Consider the following 7,517-nt stretch of genomic DNA (forward strand, 5'->3'; position numbering starts at 1 on the left):
AGCCTCAGACTCTGCCTCAGCCTCAGCACCAGCCTCAGCCTCAGCCTCTGCCTCAGCCTCAGCCTCAGCCTCAGCCTCAGCCTCTGCCTCAGCCTCAGCACCAGCCTCAGCCTCAGCCTCAGCACCAGCCTCAGCACCAGCCTCAGCCTCAGCCTCAGCCTCAGCCTCAGCCTCAGCCTCAGCCTCAGCCTCAGCCTCAGCACCAGCACCAGCCTCAGCCTCAGCCTCAGCCTCAGCACCAGCCTCAACCTCAGCACCAGCCTCAGCACCAGCCACTGGCCAACTGGTCAGCACACAGACCAGGGTATATAGGTGAGGTCACGTGACACACACACACACACACACACACACACACACACACACACACACAGAGACATACTCACAGCATATGCGTCCTCAGGGACAAGCCCTGAGTTATTACTGTGGCCACACCACCACGTGTGATAAGGACTCTCTAATGGGCTACTCCAGTCTTTGTCCAACCTTAACTTGTCACTGAAACATAGCTGGGGAGGGGGTTGGGTGTGTGAGGACCCCCGTAGTTCTGGGCCTGCATGGTGGGGGTTGTGCTGGGGACCCTGGGCCCCATGAAGATTTGAAACATCTCTGAGGCTGTGCAGCATGGAGCAGTCAGCCCCTCCCCACCCTCCCCGCAACCCACCCTGGCTGGGGTTTGGGGATGAAATTCAAGCCCCTGTTAGCTTCTCCGCACAAGGAGGGGGAGGTTGAAAGTGCCTTTGGGTGGCAGGCTTGGAGCCTGTCTAGCAGCCCTCTCTAAGCCCCTTTTCTAAAAAGCAGGAAATCGGGTTGGGCTAAAGGTAAACACATTCCAAACTGTGGGCTGATGGAGGGGCTGTGCTAGCTGGAGGGTGGGGGGCTGGGCCACCTCTGTTTTCCCAGCCCCTACCCCTGGGCGAGGCTCTTGAGGCCCAAGACCCACGGGCACACCTGTTTGCAGAGCTTTGGTGATTTGGGGGCATCTAGCCCCCACCAGCCTGTACCTTGAGGTCCTGCCCCCACACATCCATCCAGTTTTTCTGGGAGAGCTCAGAATTTTCTGCCTTAAATAAAGGAGGTGTGGATAAACTCAAGGTAGGCCCTGTCCTGTGACACCCTCACTATCTGTGACACTCACAGGAGTGGCTTGAGGAGGCACCCACCATGAACCAGTGGGAAAGGACGGGAAGGAGCAATTCCTCCCTTGCCACACTGGCACCCTCATCTCCCCAGATTTGTCTTAGCATCTTCTGGGTAGAACTCCTGGGTAGGAATGTGCGACTCCAGCCCCCCTACACCTCAAAGCCTGTGTAAAACTCACATTTAGCATGCTAGGACCAGGAAAGCAGGGCCCAAAGGAGGTAGCTCATGTCACTCCTGAACCCCCTTTCCACTCTGTGACTCTATCTCTGTGTCTCTTAGATAGAAGGGCCTTTTAAGGTACCCTTACCCCAATCTTCAACATCCTTCCCCACCCCCATCCCCCGTGGCTACCTCCAGTGCCTACTAGCTGTCCCTGCCAACGTGTCTTTTAAGGCAGCAGCTTTTGTCTTCTGAGCCTGGCTTTTGCAGGGTTGGGTGGTCAGATGTTTGTCATAAAGTCTGTTTGTAGACACCCCACCCCCACCCTACGACAAGCTGCTTTGTCACTGGGGCAAGTAACCTCTAGTAGGGTCAGGAAGATGGACATGTTCTTACTGGAAGCTTTTGAAATCCTCTATGGAGGTGATCAGAGAAACACCCACATGTAATTGTGCCCAGTGGGTGCCTAACCACCCTGTCCAGGAAGACCACAGAGGTCCCCCTCCTAGAAAATTAGAGGGCAAAATGATGATGAGAGAAAGGGTTGTGGAGGGTCCAGAAGAGAGACCAGGCTGTGGTGGGGGTGGGGAGGAGCTGGCCCACTGCCCAGAGGGGGTATGGGGCGGAGAGGGTGGGTGTTCCTGACAGTCAGTCCTGTCTGGTCTTTGTCAGCTGGAGGAGATTTCTTGACTGCTGTAAGCACTGGGGCTAGGGGAGGGGGATGAGAGCCAAGGACCCCAGCCTCTCGTTTTTTTTTTTTTTTTAGCTGCTCTTCAAGTCCCTTCCCAGTATCTGTACAGCTAAGAGTCTAGGAGCTGGGAGGCTGGTAGAAGGCTCAGAGACGGGGGTCAGCTGAACCAGTTGCTGTCTCCATGAGGACACTAATAGCAAACCTATGGGGTGCTACGCTTCCACCCTAGGAAGCAAGACCTCAGTGACAGTCCTTCATGTACCTGTCTTTCACACCGACCTCCCTGTCCTCCTTGGATATTCACTGTGTTCTGAGTTACATTCAGACTGGGCATGTCCCCGTTTCTCTGCTGTGGCCCTTCAGCTCCTACCCACAGCAGACAGCAAGGGGAGGGTACCACTGCAGGCATCGACGTGGGCTCCAGTCCAGAGCTTAGCATGCTTGGAGCAGGAGAGGGAAGCCCAGAGGCCGCATGGGCCTCTTTATGTGGCTGTGGTCTACGCAGCCTCATGTATAGCTGCCTACCCCTTAAGAACCTCACTGTGAGGAGTCAGATTCACTTTGCAGTCTACATTATGCCTCGGGCGTTGGGATTAGCGTGAGGACTCAGAGTCATCCAGGCAGGACCAGGAGCAATGTAGAATCCAGGTTTCTGGCTGGGCCCACCATTTCTCATTGCTAAGGATGTCCTTCACCTCCCCAGCCCCCCTGTCTTGAGGGACCCCGCTCACAGCCCTGCCTCTGTCTCCGTATGGCACTCTGCCATTTTCTACTTGTGATGTCGACTGCTTTGCCCGTTCTTCAGGGATCATTTCATATTCATATTCATATGCCCCTTCCATACCATAGCTTCTTGGCATCCCATGAGGCCCCTCGCTTTGTGCCATCCCATGAGCCTCCTTTCCCAGTGCCACCCACCTTTTCATAAGCCATCTATTTCCCATTCCATCCTAGAGGCCCTCCCCATTTCATTATCCCCTTCATCATGGATGCTGTACCCAATCCCTTTTATTCCCCTTCCCTCATTGCTTTCCCCTGTCCCCCCCAATTCCCCTCTCCCCCCATGAGTCGCATTCTATTGAAGTCCAAGAGACTAATGACTGTAACTGTATTTATTGATGGACCCAGGACCTCTGGTGAGGCCCTGGTGAGGAGGGGCAAAGGATGAAGTAGGGCATGTTGAACACTTTATGATGGAACTGCTTCCAGACTAGGCGAGGGGAAGGCGAGGCCTCAAGCACACGGCCACACCCAGTTGCCCTCAGACGGAGATGGATGACAGGAGGGTACTGGGGCGGCATTGCCAAAGGGGCCTACACACTCGCTGTATACATTCACACGGAGAGACTCAAGGCTATCTCCGGGACTCCAAACCAGTGCAATCGACTTAGTGCAAATTCAAAAGGGGGAAAATGGGGAAACAGAGTCACGGGCGCTTCGAGTCTCTCAAGCAAGGAAGGAACAAAAGGAAAGAAACAGAATTACAGGAAAGGAGGAAGAAGAAAAAGACAGGAGGGAGATGATGAAGTCATCCTGGGGTAGAGGCTTGGCTCCAGGATGATGTGGGTGGTGGTCTCCCGGGTCAGGCAGAGTTGGCCATGAAGATGGATTCTCAGGGGTGGGTGGGTGCTATGGGTCTGCTCTTTCAAGATGTTGACACCATCTGTTCTTTCAGCTTCACCTTCAAAGAGAATAAAGACAAATGAGGTGGGACCAGGGTGGGGGTCAGAATGGGCTTGGCAATCTTCCAAAGGGTGTCCTGGCTCACCTTTGAGCCGATTCCTGAGGCAGGTAGTGTAGTGGTTCTGAGTGCAGCATCTTCTTGATTCAGAACGAGACGGACTTAAAGAAGTCCCCGGATTCAAAGGCCCAGACATGAGCTGGGTAGCACCATTTCTATGGGTGGGAGAGAATGAGACCCCTGCCCGTGGCAGCCCGCCGTGCCCCACCCACATGGGGCAGAAGAGAGCTCACCTTTCATCTTGAGGGTTCAAGGTAGGGGGAGGAGGATCCAGAGAGCAGCAGAGAAGTGTTAGCTCTTTGGGAAAACTGAAAGAACAGACGGCTTCTACGACACGGTGCCAGCCCATGGTGTTCTGCAAAGGACAGAATCCCGAGTGAGTGGGTGGGCAATTAGGTGGTGGAGCGGGCTAGCCCTGTGGCAGGGAGTATGCTCACCAGGAAGGCTGGATGACTGCCCTTCTGTCCTCTCCATCACACCGGACCATGTCATGTCTTTCTGTCGCGTTGACCACACCTGTCATCCTCGCCTTCAGTGACTGGCAGGCACATCCACCTCTGCTGGAGACCTGGCTGTAGGGAGAAGTGAAGACATGAGTTAATTGAACTTGCACGGGAGGAGAATGGGTGGCCACGAGCGGGACAGACACTTACCCTAGTCTCCAGTCCGAGCTCTTCGAGACACCGATCACTGCTCCGTCGCCGCCCGCAAGGCCCTCCTTGGCCACGGACTCTGGAGGCCAGTGCCTCGCCGGCTTGCCACCCCAGCTACTTTACCTCGCTCTACCTGCACCCTCCCTCCCTCCCTAGAAACTCATTCATTCTGCCCCGCCTGCCTTGCCTTGTCTGGCTTCATCCTGTGCCCTTGACTCCCCTGGAAATGTTCTGTCTGTCATGCCAGACCCAGGGACTGAGCGGTTAGGGCATACAGTGTACCAAGTCCACTGTGGGCCCTTTCCGCACCAGTCCCTGGGCCGCAGTGCCTCATGGGAATGGTGTGTCTGCAGGCTGGACCCACTGCAGCCTCCTTGCTGTAAAATCCCTCTGGAGTCCGATACCTGCAGCCCCCACTCCCCTTCTGGTGACACCCCGCACTGCCCTTCTTTTCCATTCTCCAGTTATTGAGGCTCTGGCAAAGTTGGGATTTTGCCAGAGCCACTCTTGAACCTTCTTCTAAATGAATTACGGTGGGTGGGATGTTGTGGCGGCTGGGGACCCATCTGTGTCTTGTGACCCCACCTTGCCCTGTTTGACCCCAGCCTAGAATGCTTCTGTTCTTGCTGGATCCCATGGTCTCTGCCACTGTCTCCAAGGACTCCTATAACCTCCCTGGAGGCAGCGGCCTCAGTCTTTACTGGCAACCCTGCGCCTCTTCTTTCTTCTCTCTAAGTGCTCTTTCCACCCCAGGGTGGCCAATGGTCCCCCAGCTTTCTTCTGTCTCGGCTCCCCCCAAGACGATGTCTCCTTTGCTAACTGTCCTGCCTTTCTATGTGCCATTCTGCTGCGAGGCCAGCCGCTTCTTCTCACCAGCCCGCTCTCTAAACCTTCGTTTAGAAGGTCAGTGGAGCGAGGCCAAGAGAGAAGGAGACTCACCTGCCCAGCAGACGGCGGTCCTCACCTGCCCACCGCTGCCAGCTATACCTTCACTGCCCAGGTCTGGGTCGAACCCTTCCCAGCAGCTCCCCTTTATCCGACCAGCCGCCACGTCCTGTAACCAAAAGTAACCGGGATGAATGCCTGGCTCCCCATTCCTCTCCAACCCTAGCTCAGGCCCTTCAGCCTCAATCCGATGTTTTCCAGCCTCTGCAATGCCTTTGCTCTGCCTGAGCTAGCCCCTCAGTCCTTCAACATTCCTGCCAGACTCCAGATGCCGAGGTGCTCCTCGGACCCCACGACTCTCCTCCAGCTCTCCCATCTTCCCCAGTTTCCCCAGTTTCCCCATACCCCCCACCCCCACCCCCCACCCCCCTCCCACACCCGGTGCTTCGGGCCCTCTAGCCCGGGCTTTTTCTAACTGGAGTGGCTCCACCCAGAATTCCCGCCCCTACTCTGTCAACCAATCAGTACATGGCCCCGCCGGGGCCCCCGCAGGGCCCACCTCCACCCTGGATCGTTCCAGCGCACGTTCGCCTCACCCCGCACCCGTCCTGAAATTCTCCAAAGACAGCCTCAGCACAACTCCCACTTTGGAATCCCTTAGACAGGCCTGGCATTGTCCCCAAATATCTCCCTTGAGGTCGAGAACATATAGCCCCCGTAGCCGGCTGAAGCCCTTCATGGAATGGTGGTGCCCCAGGCACCCTGCCACACTGAAGCTGTCCTCTACTCTGCTTGTATAATGACCACAATGGGAATTTGAGGGCCGGGGTCTCATACTATCCCACGGAGTATGAACAGCCTATGAGTGGCCAACCCTCAGCTTTTGTCCTAGTCTACTTGACTGACCTTATCTGGCTGCAGTGGTTTCAACAAGGTAGTAGCTAATTTGGGCGCTCCTTACCATCCCTTTTCTGGCCACGACGTTTGTCAGGACTCTCTTGCGATGAGTTTTATTAGTTACCTCACAGTCTGGCCTTGGTCTCCCCAGCTAACCAGAGGCACAGTATGGTCTCCCTATCCTACTGCAGTACTACTATCAGTGATAGAGTGGGGAAGGGAGGGCCAGCGACATGCGGTATACCATTGCTCTTAGCCTCTGTTGAAAGTTATGCGGCTGAAATCCACAGAGTCAGCATCCACAAATCAAGACCCTGGAGAGTAGAGCAGCTCTAGATGGAAGTGACTGGAGCTCGAGGTGCAAGGAGGACTCAGGGCTGACCAGCCATGACCACTTAGCAGCTTCTCACTTATGTGAGGTGCAGTAGCACCTTGGCAGATCCTCAGCCATGTTAGCTGAGTACTCACTTCTGGCTCCTGGCGAGCCTTCATTTTTACTCCGTGAAAAGCCCTGGTCATTGCCGTGGGTGGCCCCTAAGTTATGATACTAACGGACACCTCCAATTTGGCCATAAGTAGACCCCAACTTCTGTTATCTTGGTGCTGTAATGTGTGAGTCTGTGCTGTCACCTCGTGGTGGTTGTGGCTATCTCTGCGCTCTTAAATGATCCTTTTCAGAGATCGGTATATAGGATGGAAAAGAATGACCCTATCTTCTAATGAACCTCAAGAACCCCGGCAGCATCAGCAGACCAAAGGCCAAGGGTTGCCCATCACACGTGGGCTATTCACTGGTGTGGTGGCAGATGGTCCCTGCCCCCTCATCCCCCTACATCACCCTGCTATACTCCCCTATACTTTCCACTATATCCTTCCCACTACACCCCTGCTATATCCCCCATCATCCTCCCTACCATACCCCTTGTCATACCCCCATACTTCCCCTATAGCCCCCCATACTCCCTGCTACACGCTCCCCGCTATACCGCCACTATACCCCTGCTATACCCCCCACTATACCCACACTATACCTCCCCGCTACACCCCCACTATACCCCTGCTATGTCCCTCCTGTTATGCCCCCCACTATGCCCCCAATTATGCCCCCTGCTATACTCCCTCTATAACTCCCGCTATATCCCCCGCTATACCCCTACTATACTTCCCCGCTATATTCCCACTATACCTCCCCATTATACCCCCTCGCTATACCCCCCACCATGCCCCACCCGCTATGCTCCCTCCTGCTACCCCCTCCTTCTGCTTCACTTCAAACTAAGCAGAGCCCTTTTGCAACTTCTTGCTACAGTTCCTAGGTGACCTGAGACATTGCAGTAGTTGAACCCCAGCC

At 55.2% G+C, this 7,517-nt stretch overlaps 1 long non-coding RNA gene across 1 annotated transcript; it reads right to left on the minus strand.

Moving 5' to 3' along the window:
- Nucleotides 1-3,087: 3,087 nt before the first annotated feature.
- On the minus strand, nt 3,088-5,712 carry LOC110321152. Its single transcript, XR_002380501.1, has 5 exons — nt 4,385-5,712; nt 4,169-4,303; nt 3,965-4,086; nt 3,759-3,886; nt 3,088-3,671 (listed from the first exon to the last, which is right to left on the minus strand). It is a non-coding gene; the product is annotated as an uncharacterized LOC110321152 (long non-coding RNA).
- Between the last annotated feature and the right edge of the window lie 1,805 nt (nt 5,713-7,517).

This window comes from Mus pahari, chromosome 1 (assembly GCF_900095145.1).
Source record: "Mus pahari chromosome 1, PAHARI_EIJ_v1.1, whole genome shotgun sequence".
NCBI lineage: Eukaryota > Metazoa > Chordata > Mammalia > Rodentia > Muridae > Mus > Mus pahari.